This window comes from Microcebus murinus, chromosome 21 (assembly GCF_040939455.1).
Source record: "Microcebus murinus isolate Inina chromosome 21, M.murinus_Inina_mat1.0, whole genome shotgun sequence".
NCBI lineage: Eukaryota > Metazoa > Chordata > Mammalia > Primates > Cheirogaleidae > Microcebus > Microcebus murinus.
The window spans coordinates 26,827,261-26,847,380 of record NC_134124.1 but is presented as its reverse complement, the minus strand read 5'-3'; positions in this window follow the sequence as shown (position 1 = coordinate 26,847,380).

Sequence of the window (20,120 nt, the reverse complement as noted above, 5' to 3'; positions counted from 1 at the left end):
CTTGAATGTTGATTGGGCTGGTCTAGCAATATGTGTGCAAAAGAGAGTTAGAGATTTTTGTGGCTGGGAGTCATTGACGAAACAGCCTTATGACTTTTCTGTATCTCTTCTACCATCTTCTTCTCATACATTTATCGCTCAAAGGACCAGAGACATCATACATTTATTCAGTATTTACTGGCGACTTAAATGGGTACCAGGAACTGTGCTAGGTGCTATGGATAAAAAGATGACTAACACATGGGTCTCTAGGACGGATGAATTGCTTTACCAAAACATCAGTACTTTCTTCTCATTTCTTTCCAGAAGACTTGACATTTCTTCCTTTTTTTGGAATTCCATTCATGTGTTTTCCATTGGCCCTAGCTTACATCCTAGGGAAAAGTCCCAAGAGAAGGCAATAGCCAAGGAACAAGAGTCTTCAAAACAATGGGTCTCTCACACATCGTTAGTGGGCAGTGGATTGAAAGCTTTATTTAAGAGGGTTTTAGGGGAAGCAAGCAGGTTGTGGGGGAGAAGGGTTCGAAAGTTTGCCTTAAAACTTTGTTTGCATAGCAAGCACACTGATTTTATTTAGAGTTTGTATTAGTTTGGAGGAAGAGGGAAAGGTTTGAATTAGTTTGGAGAAAGGTTTGAATTAGTTTGGAGGAAGAGGGAAAGAAGAAAAGGGAGAATACTGAGAAAAATCAAAAATTTCCCCGAGACACCCCTTGGTGCTGGTATTGTTAGTAGGATTGAGGACTATTCTACTGTTTCTATAGCTGAGTGTTTTACAAGCTGAGAGAGCCACCTTGAAAATTTAAGGACAAACAGTTTCTATAGCAACACTAGAACCATTTGAAGTGTGACTAGATAATCCTTTCTTATAACCATGGGAGCAGAGAGATAGAAATTTATTAAAGATGTATTTTAGAAATCCTGGGTAATACTTATTCAGGGTAAGTATGTTCCTTCCATGACATGTCATATGCCTGAGTTCAATCTCAGAACATTAATAAGTACTGATGCATCTCAATGGCTCAATTAGTTTTCCAAGATGTATTTGGACTGCCAGGAGTGTTAACATCATGATAAGGACATGTGCTGTGGCGTCTGACGCCTGGACTCATATCCTGGCTCAGACCCTTGTTATACTCTCACTTTTAGTTTGTTGGTCTATCCTCAGTTTCTGACCTGCTCCTCAGTTTCTTGTCTTTAAAATAAAAACAAATATAATATCTACTCATATGGTTTTTGTAAACCTTAAGGAAATGAATATGTATGAGCAGCTTAGAACAGTGCCTAGAAAATAATAACAGTTTAGTAAATATTAACTATTGTAATTAGCAAGTTTTTCAGAGACCAAACAGCTTTCTTCTTTCAGATGCAATTGGAATTCCCAGTATATTTCAGCAAATACATGTAAGTTCAAGTACCATTTCTTGGCCACCTGTGTTTCCCAAGGCATCATAAATGACAGTATTGGTAATGCAAAATAAATGCTATATCATTTCTGCCCTTTAATTGCTTATAATTCATTGGTAAACGGGGAAAGATATATAGGCAACCATTTATATGCAAGATTCCAATGCAAGAAGGGCTTCCTAGAGGGTCACATTCTCAGCCCCTCTTCTCTTCTCACCTCTCTTTTTTTTTTTTTTTTTTTTGTGACAGAGTCTCGCTTTGTTGTCCAGGCTAGAGTGAGTGCCGTGGCGTCAGCCTAGCTCACAGCAACCTCAAACTCCTGGGCTCCAGTGATCCTTCTGCCTCAGCCTCCCGAGTAGCTGGGACTACAGGCATGCGCCACTATGCCCGGCTAATTTTTTTTTTATATATATATCAGTTGGCCAATTAATTTCTTTCTATTTATAGTAGAGACGGGGTCTCGCTCTTGCTCAGGCTGGTTTCGAACTCCTGACCTTGAGCAATCCGCCCGCCTCGGCCTCCCAAGAGCTAGGATTACAGGCGTGAGCCACAGCGCCCGGCCACCTCTCTTTTTTTTGAGACAGAGTCTCACTTTGTTGCCCAGGGTAGAGTGAGTGCCGTGGTGTCAGCCTAGCTCACAGCAACCTCAAACTCCTGGGCTCAAGCAATCCTGCTGCCTCAGCCTCCCAAGTGGCTGGGACTACAGACATGCGCCACCATGCTCGGCTAATTTTTTCTATATATATTAGTTGGTCAATTAATTTCTTCCTATTTATAGTAGAGACGGGGTCTCACTCTTGCTCAGGCTGGTTTCAAACTCCTGACCTCAAGCAATCCACCCGCCTCGGCCTCCCAGAGTGCTAGGATTACAGGCGTGAGCCACTGCGCCCGGCTCTTCTCTCCTCTCTTTAACTCTACACACTTGAGCCTACATTTGGTTTCTAAAACATGAAGTTTATTCCTGCCTTAGGACCTTTGCACATACTGTTTCTGGGCTGGATCATTCTATCTTAGTTTTTAGAAAAGCCAGTTTCTTTTAGCCAGTCAGGTCTCAGCTCTGATGTCACCGCCTCAGAGAGGCCTTCCTTAGGTATCCTTTCAAAAGTTGGTTCCTCCTGGTCATTATCTACCAGAGAACTCTATTTTTGATTCCTAGCATTTTTGCAGTTTATACTTAATTATTGATTTTAATTAACTTATTTAATTGCCTATCTCATTGACTAGACTGAAGTTTCATAAAGGGAGAGACTATTTCTGTTTTGTTCACAGGTTTATCCTCAGTGCATTTACAGTGTCTGGTGTCTGGTAGGTACTTAATGAATGAATGTGGTGAATGGGAACATAAAGGAGGAATGAGCAGTTTTGACTAGGAGCTCCACCAAGTTTTTTAGAGAAAGGTGGACGTGTGGGATCGACTTTGCAAAGCTCAAGAGCAGCATGAGGAAAAACAAGGAGGATTTTATGCCCTTATTTGCTTTTCATGGGGAATCTGCCTCCCAACTTTTAACATATTACTGCAAGGTCAGGTTTCAAATTTCCTGCATATCCTTCGAAGCTGCTTCTTCTCACCTAGCCCCTGCTACTGTGTAACTTTTCCTTTCACAGTCTTGTCATTCAAATCTTATTATCCTTCCACTTAGAGAACCGTACCAGAATGGAGTGCCATCTTGTTGCTCTGAGGCAGGAGATTTTGTTAAAACATTCACGCCCACGCTCAAATTATGTATTCACCAGGGACTGCGTGGAGAGCACAATCATGCTCATGCAGCTGAGAGCAAGAAGTGATCAGGTGACTGGTGGAGATCACTTAGCTAAGAGCTATGGGCTTCCATTAACTATGATAACCACAGTCTAATTTCACCGCTGAATGACGGCTGTAAAATAATTAGGAAGAGAGCATGCCAGGATGCCAGTGCATATTTCTCCTAAATTAATACAGCCTCATCAAATAGGTTATATTAAAAACAGACGCGTTATGATACAAGATCATTGATTGGCTTAATAAATACGAATCAACAGGCAGAGTCAGAGCCTGCATTAACCTTGGCAGTCGTTGAGAGTTTGGGGAAAGTGACTGAACAAGAATGATCTGGTGGAGAATAAATCTGTGCTCACAGAGCAGCTTCTGAGACGGAGTCTGGCTGCTGTGCATTGGTGCGACTGTCATGGCCTCCACACCAGCCTTTCTCCCAAAGGACATTCCCTGGGAGTGCCCATGAGGTTGGTGTTCTGAAGCAAGGGAGGGAGCCTGCCCACAAAAAGACAGATGTATGGTGCTAAGGTCACTAGTGAAGATGAATCAATCAAAGATTTTCTAGCTCTGCGAGTGAAAGGGGCTCTAGAAATTAAAGCAAAAAGACAAAATGCAAAAAGATAAACACTTAGAAATGATATTGTCCAACTTTTAAGCAATTCAGGAATCTCTTCTACAGTATTCCTGATAAGGTAGCTCTCTAGCCCCAGTTTAAACCCCTCTAGTGAGCTGTTGTTAGCATAAAAGTCCTGCATTCCATTTTATGGAGATTTGGGGGGTATCTTACTTCCTAGGCCAGGGAGAAACTTTTGTTCTAGTTTGAGTGCTATCCTAGGAAATCTCTGGTTATTTTAAGTACATTCATTTTCAGGTTGCCACATTTAGCAAATAAAAATATGAATGCCCTGTTACATTTGAATTTCAGATAAACATGCAATATTTGGGAGATATTTATACTCCCAAATTATTTTATATATAAAATTATAAAATAATTATAAATTATTTTATATATAAAATAATTAGTTTTCTGAAATTCAGATTTAACACGGTGTCCTGTCTTTTATCTGGCAACTTTAGGTTGTTTTAATTTGTTTTTAAGTGGAATATCTTCTGCATTCGTACTGAAGAATACCAGAATATGTTAAAACAGAACAAAAGAACAGCATACCTGTACCATGTTTCTGAATTAACTGATAGGAAAATTAAAATGAGCAAGATTCATTTCCTGCCTGAAGAGTGTTCAGCGTATATTAAGGAAGACACAATTGTTTAATATATGCTATACTAGTTACCAGATCCACGATAGAGTGAAGTCACACAAGAGGGTGACCCTAAAATATTAATAATTGAGGATTACTCTTCCAACCAGCGGATAAGAACATCTCACATTAATAATATGTTGTACGATCTTCTCCCATGTCCAGTTGATCTTCTCAAAGATTAGTTCTTAAAAGAATACAGGAGAATTGATTAACTTGTTGGGAATCAACGTTCAAGTAATAATAATGACATATTTTTCAATGACCTTTTATAGAACATTCAGAAAGCAATCTTAAAATTTGTAAAATTTCCTTGTTTGTCAGAAATGATTAGATAATTGCAGCCGATTAGATAATGGTAGCACTGATGCAACCATGAGGCTGCCTTAATGTACACAGGTCACTGCTGTACTAATGGAGACAAAATGGGTAGCTCTGACATAAGCCAAGTTGTCAGAGCTAAAAGACACTTCACCTTATTTAAGTAAAGAAAAAGAATCTATGAGACAGTGAATCATCATGTTTTTTTTGTATTCTTAATATTTAATAATTTGACTCAACTCTTAAACAAATTTGTGGACACTTGACCTTGCCTCACCAGTGGCCCCATTGTGACCAAATTTCATTGTCCTATAGAAACCAAGGGTGCATATTTTTGAACTCTGTCATTCAAGATTGACCAATTATTGTTGATTATATATAGAGTTGGCGAAGTTTTAGAGACAGTACTAGTTTCACATATTATTAATATCTAGTTTATATTAAATACTAAATAAATATTTGTTAGGTAAATAAATTTTGGTTGAATGAATACCCTCTTACATAGCAATGTTATTTTTAGGAATATAAATGAAGAAAATAATAATGATATGAAATGGTTTAGCAAAAAAGGATAACTGAAGAATTTTTATAATAGCTGAAAAATAGAGGAAAAAACCATAAAAAATGGTAGATTAATGAATAAAAATATTATGGCTACATTATACAATGAGCTATTAACTAGCCATTAAAAATTATTGTGCAGATGCATATTTATTGACAGACAAACATTCAAGATTCACAGTATAATATTAAGGGAAAAAACAGTTTACCAGCAGCAGATATTTTAGTATCCCATGGTGGTATGTGTGTGTATATGGGGGGTATGTGTTTATATGTGTTTATGTATATGGAAAAAGCCTAAAAATGTCTAAATAAAATATTAAAATAGGCTCTCTCTGGATGATAGAACTCTTGATGACATTTCTCTGCATCAATTTATTTCTTCTCTCTTTCTGGAACTCCATTCACATGTTAGATACTTAGGTATCATCCCACAGGTTAGAAGCCTGTTTATTCACTTTTCCAATCTTTTTCTCTCCCTTCCTTCCTTTCTGCTTTCCTTCCTTCCTTCTTCTTCTTCTTCTTCTTTTTTTTTTTTTGACAGGGTCTTGCTCTGTCACCTGGGCTAGAGTGCAGTGGCATCATCATAGCTCACTGCAACCTCAAACTCTTGGCCTCAAGCAATCCTCCTGCCTCAGCCTGCCAAGTAGCTGGAACTACAGGCATGTGCCACCATGCCTGGCTAATTTTTCTATTTTGTTGTACAGATGGGGTCTTGCTCTTGCTCAGGCTGGTATCAAACTCTTGGCCTCAAGTGATCCTCCCATCTCAGCCTCCAAAAGTGTTAGGATTACAGGGGAGCTATGGTGCTTATCCTTTTCTCTGTTCTTTAGATTGAATAATTTCTGTTGCTTTATCATTAATTTCATTGGATCTTTCCTCTTTTACCTCCATTTTGTCCATCCCATAAAATTTTCTAATGTATTGTATTTTTAATTCTAAAATGTCTATCTCATTCTTTTTATAGTTTTAATTTTGCTTCTCACAACTTTTATATTTCCATTCACTTCAATAGTGTTTTCCTTTACCTTATGGAGGATTATTATAAAAGCTGATTTAAAGTCTACAATAATTCAAACATCTGGGTCATGTCAGGCTTGATATCTATTGATTGTCTATTTCCTTGGATGTTGGTCAGATAATTTTGGTGCTTTGTATGTTGAATGCTTTTGGATTATATCCAGGATATTTTGAATATCATGTTGGTAGACTCTTGGTCTTGTTAAATGCTCTGGAGTATGTTATTATTTATTTATTGTTTAAGCAGGTAATTGATCTAGTAGGTTCAAGCCACAAGTTTTGATTCTTCAGAGGGTGGTGGTTCCAATGTCATTTCAGGGTCCACCCTTTTTTATGCTTTCTGAATCTGTTTGGCACACATGCCTCTCAGGGGTTCATCTTGACCTGGAACTTTTTGAAGCCTTTGTTATTTCCTTTGAGTCTGTTCTGTGTAGGCACAGTTGGAAGTCAGCTCAAAATTTATGTCACTTTATACTCAGAATTAAAAGAATCCCCTTCTCTGGGTCTTTTCTGTCTCAGATTTTTTTTTTTTTTACACTCCTAGTTCCCAGGGGTTTCTTTCCTTCACACCTGTTGCCAGACAGATGTATTTCTTTCAGACTTTTACCTTTCCCTGCTGTTATGAAGTTCCTTGTGACTAGTATCTCCCACTTTGCAGGTCATTATTTAAATTCTGACTTTAGTCCTCAATTCTTCTGCTATTTTTGGTTTTTAGAATCCTCAAGTAGTACACTTTGCAATCTGTTAGGAATTTTTAGTTGTCATCAGCGGGAGAGAGAACCTGTACCAGGTTCTCTCTGGCACTAAAAATCCCCTGACATTTAACTTTTTCTTACATGTTTATTTTCTAAATCTTCTTCCATTAACATATGCTATTTGTAAGGTAATTTTTTAAATATTAAAATAAATTACTAGTATGGGAAATATCATGATTTTTTTTTTTTTTTTTTTGAGACAGAGTCTCGCTTTGTTGTCCAGGCTAGAGTGAGTGCCGTGGCATCAGCCTCGCTCACAGCAACCTCAAACTCCTGGGCTCGAGCGATCCTTCTGCCTCAGCCTCCCAAGTAGCTGGGACTACAGGCATGCGCCACCATGCCCATGATTTTTACTAAGCACTGCAATAATATGATCATTTTTCAATGATCAGATAATCAAACATGAAAGTGATAATAACCAGTTTAAGTGCAGGTATGGGGCGGTAGGCAGTCTCTAATTAATACAGTGGTGTGCAAATCATTATAGTATAGTCTTTTTTATAGTCAATATGGCTATCTTGATAAATTTAAAATGTGTATATCCTTTAACCTAAAAGTTCAAATTTCAGGAATTTATTCTATGGAAACACACAAATACATCAAGCAAGTGCATATATGTTCCTTATAGCATCACTATATTAATATATGTGAAAATAGGAAAGCATTTAAACTCTTATAAATATGGCCATAGTTTAATATATTAATACTTCTATACAATAGACTTCTATGTAGCCACTAAAAAGAACATGAAATCTATATTTACTTACAGAAAAAGATAGTATCTATAATTTATGTTTGAGTAACAAGTGGGTTACAGAACATAGGTATATATATATATTTCTATAGGTATGTATATTTACTAATAAATAGTGCACAGAATCACTCTATAGAAAGACACATGAAACTTTTTTTTCTACTATTTCAGCATAGTATGGGGGTACAAATGTTTAGGTTTATATATATTGCCTTTGCCTGGCCGGAGTCAGAGCTTCAAGTGTGTACATCCCCCAGACAGTGGGCACTGTACCCATTAGGTGTGAATATGCCCATCCCCTCCTACCCCCTCCCACCTGCCTGACACATGATAAATACTGGGAGGGGCAAGATGGTGCCAGCCAGAGTGTCTATGCAAGAAAGACAGCATTTAGGAGAAAGTGAAAAAAAATAAACAGCAGACAAACACAGATAGGATGAGGGTCAGAAGGAAGAGTGCCTGAAAATACAAGAGACTCCATGGGAAGAAATTGCGGAGGAGACCTGGAAGGAGAAAGGCCCCTTGAGAGGCTAGGAGACCAGTGACAAGGGTAGGTGGAGTGGTTAAATTTCCCCTCCCTTGCATCTCAGACTGGTGGTGGGCTCCTGAGCAGTTGGAGAGACGTGCCAACACCAGCCCAGAGATGGCTGCCACCAGTGAGCAGTGAGCCTCTTGTGGACAGGGCACCTCCCCACACGCAGACCCGAGCTGACTGGCAGGCACCATATTGCTTCATTCGCCCCTCCCCCTTTCCTACCCGCAACTGCTGAGAGAGACAATTTAGCCACCACATGGAGACATCTGCAGGGAATGGCACCTTTCCTTTTGGGGCCTGATAGTGGACTTAGGAGTACTCAGACTGTGAGATCCCTACCCACCAGCGCTCCCAGGTGCTGCTTGCCTGGTGACTCCAGGAGAGGAGGGCAAATCTCAAGGCAGAGAGATATTGATCCAGCTTGGGCACCCCGTGGGTGAATTGGGACCAACACTCTTCTCGCTGGCAGGGACAGGGATTGATCTTCAGGGCCCAGGAGACAGGCCTGCAGACCAGATCCTATACACCCAGGTCTCAATTGCATTGCCATGGGGCATAGAAGGGATATTTGTGAATGAGCTTTCTGAGGTGTGTGTGCCTTCAGGGGCAGATTACCATGCTTGAGGGACAATCCTCCTCCCATGGGAGGGCCCTGTGCCCAGCTCAGACTGTGATCCTGGACAGAGACCCTCCCAGCCCACATCATAGCCAGGGGAGATCCACTAGCTTGAGGTTCTGCCTGCTGGCAGAGACCTGGAAGAAATCACGGACTAGGGGAGGGTGGAAAGGAGTTAGGCCTGCTCCAGACTGCATGTTTCAGACAGTCCCACACCCACATGCAGACTTTTTGGCTGAGTGGGGCCATTTCAGCCCCTCTCTGGCAGCTATGCCCAGAAGCAGAGAACAGAACTTTGATCCCTGCTAACAGCATTTGTGGTGCCTGAGGGCAGGCTCACCCAAACCAGCTCCACCCAAACTAACTCCCCCACCTGCCCCTACTGAGGAGGAGAATAAGGACACACCTGGAAGTCCTCGGGCACCACTCACTACCTGAGGCACTAGAGTGCCTCTCCAGAGGAACAAGAGCTGGTTACAGGACCCTAAAACAACACTGCAGCCTGCTCCTCCCAGCAAGTGCCACCTACCGCCAGGGAGATCATTCTGCACACCCTTTAAGTGCATCTACTGACTCATCATACAGGGTGTGGTAGAATCTCGCCCACAAACACACCTACTGGCTCAGAGATGAAATATGGCATGTCATTATTCAAAAGAAAATCTAAAGGTAAGAAGCAACAGCTAATCCAGATGGGAAGGAATCAGCAAAAGAACTCTGTAAGTATGAAGAATCAAACAGAAAGCACATCCCCAGAGGGGAACATCAACTCTCTAGCAATGAACATCCACCAAATTCACAACACTAAAATGACAGAAGAATTTCAAACATGGATTGTGAGAAAACTCAATAATATGCCAAAAAAAAAAAAAAAAAGATAATCAACACAAAGAAACCACACGCACACAAAAAATCCAGGACTTCGAAGAAAAATTCACTAAATAAATTGAAATATTAAAGAAAAATCAAACTGAACTTCTGGAAATGAAGAATTTATAAAAGGAATTACAAAACACTGTTGAAAGTTTCAAGAACAGGGTAGATCAAACAGAAGAAAGGATCTCAGGGATCGAAGATAACACCTTTTAATTAAATAAGTCAGTCCCAGAGATAGAGCAGAGAAATAAGAGAAAAGAGCAAAGCCTGCAAGAAATGTGGGATTATGTGAATAGGCCTAATGTGAAAATCATAGACATCCATGATGGTGAAGAAGAAAATACACAAGAGTGGATAAGCTATTTGAAGATATAATAGAGGAAAATTTTCCAGGCCTTGCTAAAAATCTAGATATCCAGGTACAAGAAGCTCAAAGGACTTCTGGGAGATTTGTCACAAATAGGAAGATACCACAACACACAGTAATCAGACTGACCAAAATAACTACCAAAGAGGCCCTCTTATGACCTGGAAGGTGAAAGAAACAGGTAACCTACAGATTTATAGACATCAGCATAACATCAGATTTCTCAACTGAGACCTTATAGGCAAGAAGAGACTGGGGACCCATTCTCACTGTTCTCAAACAGAATAATGCTCATCCTAGAGTCTTATGCCCTGCAAAACTAGGTTTTGTATATGAAGGAGAAATAAAGACTTTCTCAGACAAGCAAAGACTGAGGGAATTAATCAAATTGGTATTAACTGATCAATACTTAAATGCATATATAGTAATAATATTCATCACATGTCAGACAGATGAGAGTGGGGAGGAGAGGATGGGTATATACACACATAATGGGTGCGGTGATCTGGAGGATGGACATGCTTGAAGCTCTATCTTGGGTAGAGCAAGGGCAACATACATAACCTAAACATTTGTACTCCTGTAATATGCTGAAATAAAAAAAATTAATAAAACATAAGTGTTCCTACCCCATAAAAATATTACTACTGTATGTACAGAGAAGTCTTGATAAATTAATACTAATCTGATGGTGAGTACATATGGTGCTTGTTTTCTCATTCTTGTGATACTTCACTTAGTAGAATGGGCACCAGCTCTATCCAGGATAATAGAAGAGTTGCTAGATCACCATTATTTTTTGTGGCTGAGTAGTACTCCGTGATATACATATACCACAGTTTATTAATCCACTCATGCATTGATGGACAGTTGGGTTGTTTCCGCATCTTTGCAATTGTGAATTGTGCTGCTATAAACATTTGAATGCAGATGCCTTTTTTACAGAATGTCCTTTTTTCCTTTGGGTAGATGCCCAGTAGTAGGATTGCTGGATCAAATGGTAGTTTTGCTTTTACCTCTCTGAGGTATCTCCATAATACTTTACACAGAGGTTGTCCTAGCTTTCAGTCCCACCAGCAGTATATGAGTGGTCCTGTCTCTCCACATGCACATCAACATTTATTGTTCTAGGACTTTTTGATAAAAGCCATTCTCACAGGAGTTAAGTGATATCTCATTGTGGTTTTGATTTGCATTTCCCTGATGATTAGAGATGTTGAGCATTTTTTCATATGTTTGTTGGCCACTATTCAGTATTCTTTGAAGTTTCTGTTTATGTCCTTTACTGACTTTTTAATGCGGTTGTTTGATTTTTCTTTTTGTTTTTCTTTGAGACAGAGTCTCACTCTGTTGTCCTGGCTAGAGTGCTATGGCATCAGCCTAACCCACAACAACCTCAAATTCCTGGGCTCAAGCAATCCTTCTGCCTCAGCCTCCCAAGTAGCTGGGACTACAGGCATGCACCACCATGCCCAGCTAATTTTTTCTATATATTTTTAGTTAGCCAATTAATTTCTTTCCATTTTAGTAGAGACGGGTTCTCGCTCTTGCTCAGGCTGGTTTTGAATTCCTGACACTGAACGATCTGCCCACCTCGGCCTCCCAGAGTGCTAGGATTATAGGCGTGAGCCACCATGCCTGGCCTTGTTTGATTTTTCCTGGCTGATTTTCCTGAGTTCTATAAAGATTCTGGTTATCAGCTCTTTATCAAATACATAGCATGCAAATATTTTCTCCTATTCTGTAGCTTGTCTGTTTGCTTTCATGATAGTTTCCTTGGCTGTGCAGAAGCTTTTTGACTTAATCAGGTCCCATTTATTTATTTTTGTTGTTTCTGTGATTGCCTTTGGGGTCTTCTTCATAAATTCTTTGCCTAGGATAATATCTATTAGAGTTTTTCCAACATTTTCTTCCCTGGAAGAAAGAATTTTTATAGTTTGCCTTAGGTTTAAGTCTGTTATCCACTGTGAGTTGATTTTTGTGAGAGTTGAGAGTCGTGGATCCTGTTTCAGTCTTCTACATGTGGCTATCCAATATTATCAGCACTATTTATTGAATAAAGATTCTTTTCCCCAGTGTATGTTTTTGTCTGCTTTGTCAAAAATTATATGGCTATATGAGAATGGTTTTCTATCTGGGTTCTCAATTCTGTTTCATTGGTCTATATCCCCGTTATTGTGCTAACACCATGCCATTTTTGTTACTATAACCTAGTAGTATAGCTTTAAGTCTGGTCAATTGATGCCTCCCAATTAGTTCTTTTTGGTTAAGATTACTTTTGCTATATGGGGTCTTTTCTGGTTCCATACAAAGCATAGAATTATTTTTTATCCTCTCAATAAACACAGAAAAGGCATTTCTTAAAATTCAGCACCCCTTTATGATAAAAATTCTTAACAAAATAGGCATAGACGGGTCCTACCTAAAAATGATAAAAACCATGCATGACAAACCTATAGCCAACATCATACTGAACAGGAAAAAATTGAAAGCACTCCTGCTTGGAACTGGAACCAGATACGGTTGCCTTATATCAGCAATTCTATTCAACATAGTGCTGGAAGTCCTAGCCAGAGCAATAAGATAAGTGAAGGAAATCAAGGGCATCCAAATGTGGGCAGAAGAGATCAAAGTATTACTTTTTGCTGACTATATGATCTTATGTCTAGAAAACACCAAAAAGTCTTCTAAGAGACTCCTAAGATTGATAAATAAATTCAGCAAAGTCTGAGGTGACAAAATCAATGTATGCAAATCAGTAGTATTAATATACAGTAACGATAGCCAATCTGAGAACCAAATCAAAGACTCAATATTTTTCAGAATAGCAACAAAGAAAATAAAATACCTAGGCATATAATTAATTAAGGAAGTGGGAGACCTCTACTTGGAGAATTACAAAACACTGAGGAAGGAAAAAATAGAGGACATAAATAGGTGGAAAACCATACCATGCTCATGGATAACCAGAATCAACATTGATAAAATGCCTATACTACCCAAAGTGATCTGTAGATTCAATGCAATTACTATTAAAATATCAACATCATTGGTAGATCTAGACACATGAAACTTACAAGGATAATTTTCTCTTGAAGTTGGGGTATTATACAAACAATTTTTATTGGTTGAGATTTTAGAAAATTAATAAGTATTCATATAATTTTTTAAAAGTGAAAAAATGTATTTTAAAAACATGTTCCTAAAAAGAGACTTCAAGTTCAGTGAGAAGTTTAGATTTTTGTTTACTCTATAATTGATAAATAATCTCTGCTAAATCTGGGGCAAGTGGGGTGATGGCAAAGGTAGGACTTAGCTTCAGGTGGCTGTCCTGAGAATTGTATGGTGCTGCTCTGAATAGTAATGAAGATAGGCCTCTGGTTTTCTGGTGCTATAGGACAACCAGCTAGAAAGAGTTGGTACTTACCAATAAGGAAAAGAACAGTGTGACATGAGGGAAGTCAGGGGAATGCTGACTCTGAGACAGGGAACTTGTAGATTCTTACCTTAAAGCTTGCCTTGGTGCATATCTGAAGATTTGGTTAGAAAGCAACAAAAGTTAGAGTGACTACTCCTGAGTACTCTCTGGAAATCAGTGGTAGGGTGTATGTGCAACTGATTCCCACTTGCTGGGTTGACAATCTTTGCATTGTAGTTGTTTCTTATTAAGGTCCAGATCTTTGAATCAAGACTTTTGCAGAGTCACAAATGATGGGGTTGGCAGATCAGAGTTGAAGGTTAAAGAGATCCTTGGAGAGGGTATCTCTAAATGCTAGTATACTAAATATCCAAACAACTCATATTGGCACTTATTAAACTACTGTCTCAAAGGATTTGAAAAATTTTTTCCATGCATATGAGGCTCATCTCTAAACTATATGTTTATTGTGGTAATGAATCTTTACTATGCTTTAATTTTCTTGAGCATGTATGTATACTACTTGACATTTTAATTTTATTTTGTTATCAGCTTTTTCCCCCCCCACTATAATGTCAGCTCCATGAGGGACTTTGCTTCTTTTACTCTTTGCTATAGGCCTAGTATTGAAATGGTTTCTAACACTGAGTGGGGACTTCATAAATATTGTTGATTAAAGAATGTTGCATGAGGGCTAGCAATGGGATTTCCTACCTATTTCCTCACACTCCCTTTAATATTAAGACTTTGGCATCAGTTAAGTAGAGGATTTGAAAACCAAGAGAGGATTTGATGGGGTCTAGCTATGTTACCCAGATTGGTCTCGAACTCCTGGGCTCCTGTGATCCCTCTGCCTCAGACTCCCAAAATGCCGGGGATTACAGGCATGAGCCAGTGTGCCCAGTCTCCTTTCTATTAATCTTTCAAGCACTCTGGACTTGGCTAAGATTCCCCACTGTTGACAAGACATATGCAGAGAATTTTGAAATGGGAAATACCACAGTATTCATTTTCCTATTTGAAGTCTTCCAGCCAGTTACTCCCAAGTTAGTGCTGCAATTGATACATTCCAATGTGTTTTGTTCCAAATTCAGTTTATGTTTTATATTACCATTTTTCATTGGCTCTAAAGTGAGCATTTTATTTCATATAAAATACAAATATCTCTTACCATCACTGACATCCTAGCAATGTGTCATAATTTAATTTGTAATATTTGGTATGTTATATAATTTATGGATCTTAGATTTTGTAAAATATGGTATTTAGGTTTCTCATACTTTCATTTCAGCATTTTAGATAAATAAATGGAATTAATGTTGTGGGAAGAGAATTTGAGTTGTAAACAAAAGAACTGAATTTGTTTCTGCTAGTTATGTGGGTGACAGTGGGCAGAAACTTTACTCTTCACTCTCTGCTCTGTAAAATGGAAGAAGATATTGAGCTAATATTTTAGTGAGGGAATATTTGGTTTCCAGAAACAAAAACCCTAACTTAAGAGTAAATGAAGTGACCACACACACAAAAAAAGCCAAATCAAGAGTGTTGTGTATAAACCAAATACAGAAAGTTGTCCAGTGTCATGAATTACTAATACTGGGGACTAGGAAATCGTCAGAATCTAAGGAAGCTATTTTCCGTTTTCCTCTCTTCCAATCTCTTTGTCATTCCATATGCTTTCTTTTCTTAAATTTTTCTGCTTGTCTGCTTTCTTTTTCTCCCATACTTCCTTATACTTGCTTTCTCTGCTTTGTTATACACAGGAGCAAAGGTGGCTTCTCTACCATGCTAGTCTAACAAGCATGTTGGAAGTTGAAGACTAATATGATTTATCATGTTGATTCAGCAATTTATACTTGTGAACAGGTAGAGAGCTCCATTCCAGTATTTAAGGGAAGTTAATTTTCAGAAAAGAGAGAAAAAAGCTAGGCAGATATTTCAAAAGTTTCTGTAGTAGCTATGCAATCTCAGTGGACTCTTCCAGCTCTAAAATCGGATGAGCCATGATGTGGGAAGAAATTAAATTGTTTATGTAATACAGAATTTTGCTCCTAAACAATGGCCTTCGTGAGGTATTTCAGGAGGTGAATAGCCTTTCCTTTATATTATATCAGTTATGAATATCATACTGATAACTTCTGGACTTTTTTCTCATTTGAAAAAAGGGCTTATGTAAGATGTGGTTGTATTTCACATTGGGCATGAAGGCAGAGAGAAGAAAGCTTAAAAGACATTAATGTGATGACTTTCATTTTTTTCAATTGAAATAATTAGCTTAAGGGTAACTATTTGTCATTATGAGGTATTGTTTTATCATCAAAAAATGACAAGAATTCAGGGCACTATTAGAAAGCATGTAGAAACTTTCCAAGGTTTAGCACAGAAATTTAATTTTCCAGTTTTCCTTACAGATTTCTAGAACCCTGAATATTTATTACTTGTTTTCACTAAGACTTAGAAATTATAGGGTTTGACAGACAAAAAGGAAAACGGGAAACATTAGCAACAACTGTACCCTTACGATCAGATTTTGAAAGATTCAAGGTCTGTCTTCTGTGTGTGTCTTTTGCTTATAAGCCATATCTACAGAATTTAATGCACAAAAATGAATAATTTTTCTCCTACATTCCACAATTTGTACAGAAGTGGGTACTTTGTTACCTTTCTTTAGTAGATCATCATAAAATATATGATAGAAGCAAGATAATTTTCTAATCTGTTATGTAATTATATAAACTGCTGTTTAGAATTCAATTTAGATTTTGAGTTTCTTTCTGTGGAATTATGGAGTATTTTTTGGTGATTTGTTTTTGTAAATTCTCTTCCTTCCCATTGATGGATATTAATCTTCAAGATTCAACTAATGACCTTTAATAGAAATGATTTTTAATTCCCTTTGTCACGATAAAAGTTCTTCTCCAAAAACTGCAATGTATTTACTGGAATATTCAAAAACCACTGGTAATTTATGAATTGGCCTTCTGGGTTAAAATTAACCTTTTCCTTGATTATAAGACCATAAGTCCAATGGAGTGAAATCATAGGAGAATTAGAATGAAAGAGCTTATCAGACTCTGCTGCAATTATAAAGAAGTTGACATGAAGACATGCATCCTGAAGAGTTTAAATAAAAAATACATTTTTTTCTCTTGTCAATATAATGTCAATATGGCCCATCACAGGACTCTTCATTTCACCTTTGGACAGAAGATAAATATTCTGGACAGAAATATTTAAAAGTGAGAGGTCGTGTGGTTTAAATTTTATGAAGAGAGATATTTCAGATCTACTTTCTTAGGACTCACTTGGCAGCATTTTTGAAAAATTCCTCTTCAGCCTGAAGCTGAAGGTGGAGCCCTCGTGCTGTGTGTGAGACATTCTCAGTATTCACTCTTCCAAACTTGTTTATGCAGTTCTTAAAAGGATACTATCTTGCAAAAACAAAAAAAAAAATGTGTGGCTGTTTTTTAACTCCTAGATTGCTACGTTGGGACTGCTAGTAGCTAAATGGAATTTCACAGGATGTGAGAAAGCAGCCAAAAGTCCTGTTGAGGTTTGAAGTGTGAGGTTTTTGTAGTGACTTGTGGTTTTGGCTACTTCTGGAGAATAGGAGGAAACTGTTACTGTTCGTCCATGTCTGTGTGGGCTGTTCCTCTGGAAACATCATGCATGGACTCAGTTTTACCATTTATAAAACGAGTGGGTTCTATTAGCTAGCAGATCAACTCGCTCTTTGATGGAATGTAACTGCCCACACTCCGGTGTGTGGGCCAAGGATTTATATACAAAATTGAAAGAAAGAAAGCAACACAGATGAAGTCCCTACTCTGTACCTAGAACTTCACAAATGTCATCTTATTTTCTTTCTAACAAGAACCCTGTGAAGTAGATATTACCAGCACTCTTTAAAGATGGAGACACACAAGGTCAGTGACATTAATTTATGCAAAGACATATGGAAAAGGTGGCAAAGCTGGGTTTTGGACCCAGCTTAGTCTGACTCAAATTTTGGGCATATTTCCATTGTAATGAAAGCTTTAGGTACATCTGCACCAGAAAATATGGAAAATAGTCTTTTTTTTCCCCTTGAAGTGAAAACAAAGAGTCTGAATTAAAAAAAAATAGCATGAATTTAAATTACATTGAAATATTATTTTTTACCTATCATTATAGCAAAATAGTTGACACATTATTTTGACAAAGATGTTACAGAAGAGGCACTGTTATGCTATGCATCTATTTCTCCTATATTTCACATATTTGAAAGACATTTAGGCATAATTTATAATATTAGCTGTAAATATCTTTGTCTCATTTGTATTTTGCCTAGATTTTTTTTTAGGTAATGTGTCATAGTTAGACATATCTTCCCCAATTTGAGATTACAAAAGGATTTGCAAATGGTTGCTTCTAACACTTTCATGATTCAGAAAATCTTTAATCTTTTTGAATTTCTGTAGGTATAAGGTGGATCCAGTTTTCCAAATGGCCATCTGGTTGTCCCAAAACTCCTTATTGCATAAACCATTTTTTTTTTTTTTTTTTTTTACTGATTTGGGATACTCTTCAACATGAATTTCTGTGTGCACTTTGGTCCATTTTTGCACTTTCTACTAAAGTGTGCTGATAATCACTATCTCTTCATGTGCTATTGCCACATTGCTTTAGTTATTGTGGCTTCACAATGTTTTAATTCCTCTTTGGGTCAGTCCTTATTAATACTCTCGATTTTTTTACTCAGACTTTTTTTCCTGGCTATTCTTGCTTGTTTACTATCCATACACATCTTGGAGTTAAAATTGTCCTACATTTGTAGAATAAGGAGAAATAACATTTTTATAATGTTGAGTCTTCCTTTGTAAGAAAATGTTATCTTTTTATTCATTCACTTTTATAGATTCCTCAAGAGCATTTAAAGCTTTTCTTTATTTAGATTTTGTGAATGCCTTGCAATATTTATTCTTGTATATATTTTTTATTGCTGTTAATTTTATGGTATATAGCTCAGGTGGTTATTGTTTATAGATATGAAAGTTATCAATTTTTGTATATAAATTTTATATGCAGCCTACCTATTTATGTTTGCTTTCTTGGTAACAGTTTGTCAATTGGAATCTTGAGTTTTTCTGATGTCATTTTCAACTATTAATCAAGTTTACACTTTTATTTGCATATTGAAGTGAGGGAGGATATCCATCTGTTTTTATTTATTTATTTATTTATTTTATTTTTTTATTTTTTATTTTTTTTGAGACAGAGTCTCGCTTTGTTGCCCAGGCTAGAGTGAGTGCCGTGGCGTCAGCCTAGCTCACAGCAACCTCAAACTCCTGGGCTCAAGCGATCCTCCTGCCTCAGCCTCCAAAGTAGCTGGGACTACAGGCATGAGCCACCATGCCCGGCTAATTTTTTTCTATATATATTAGTTGGCCAATTAGTTTCTTTCTATTTATAGTAGAGACGGGGTCTCACTCTTGCTCAGGCTGGTTTCGAACTCCCGACCTCGAGCAATCCGCCCGCCTCGGCCTCCCAGAGAGCTAGGATTACAGGTGTGAGCCACCGCGCCCGGCCTGTTTTTATTTTATGTAAACAATTTTCTAATGTTAAACCACCTCTTCACTTTGGGTCTTACCCCAGTTGGTTATTATTTTAATATATTGCTGGATTCATTTTGCTAATTATTTTTTATCCTCATGAATGAGAGTGGTTTCTAATTTTCTTTTTATTACAATTTTATTAGGTTTCATATCAAAATTATTATTGCTCCATAAAATGAATTATGAAGTTTTTCATCTTTTTCTGTGGTTGAAACAGTTTGTAACAAAGGAATTATCTGTTCTTTGAAGGTTTTGGAAAATGTGTTCTTAAAATATGGACATTTCATTAATTACTTGTTAAATTGTTTGTATGGTGAGTAGTCTATTAAAGTTTCTTACTGATTTCAGGATCAATTTTCATAATATATGTTCCAAAAGAAGGATCCATTTACTTAGAGTTGTTGATTTATTAGGCTGTACAGAATATTCTCTGACAACTTTTTATTTTGGTGATGGAAATAAAATATATTTTCACCCTTAATAAACTAATTGACTAGGCAAAGATTATCACTGGCCATTACATCACAAAACAGAAACAATCAGATCTTGATAGAGGTACAAAGTGTCACCTCTGAAGTCATCTTATCAAATAATGGAATTTTAATCTTATGAAGCTTCTGGATGTAACTGGCAATTTTCAGCAAATGAAGAGTATAAAAGCGTATATTAAACAGTACTGCAGATGTAATCAACTAAATCCAGACTGTGGGTAAAGCACGGGCCAAAAGACACATTTCTCCAACAATCAACAACAACAAAATTGTAGGGGAAAAGAAAGAAATAAAGACAGAAGGGGAAACTGTACATCAAAAGAGACATAAAAAGACATCAACCAATGAATCTTATTTGAATTCTGGTTCAAACAAACAAACTGAAAGAATTATATG